Raw genomic sequence first — 542 nt, forward strand, 5'->3', positions numbered from 1 at the left:
AGCAACTTGCTCTTCAGTGACATCTTCATCCTCTTCAGAGGAAGAATACTCATCAGAGCTCATAAATGGCAGAAGTAAGTCCAATGGAATCTCTATGGTTTCATTTTGAGCCTCAGATTCCCATGGTTCCTCATTGGGGAACTCATTGGAGGTCAGTGGACGTCCAGTGAGGCCTTCCTCAGTGGCGTTCACTGCCTCTTCTTCTTCCCAACATTCGGCCATGTTGATGGCCTTGCACTCTCCTTTTGGATTTTCTTCTGTATTGCTTGGGAGAGTACTAGGAGGGAGTTCAGTAACTTTCTTATTTAGCTGACCCACTTGTGCCTCCAAGTTTCTAATGGAGGACCTTGTTTCAGTTATGAAACTTTGAGTGGTTTTGATTAGATCAAAGACTATAGTTGCTAAGTCAGAGGAATTCTGCTTAGAATTCTCTGTCTGTTGCTGAGAAGATGATGGAAAAGGCTTGCCATTGCTAAACCTGTTTCTTCCACCATTATTGTTATTGAAACCTTGTTGAGGTCTCTGTTGATCCTTCCATGAAA

This window comes from Arachis duranensis, chromosome 2 (genome assembly GCF_000817695.3).
Source record: "Arachis duranensis cultivar V14167 chromosome 2, aradu.V14167.gnm2.J7QH, whole genome shotgun sequence".
NCBI lineage: Eukaryota > Viridiplantae > Streptophyta > Magnoliopsida > Fabales > Fabaceae > Arachis > Arachis duranensis.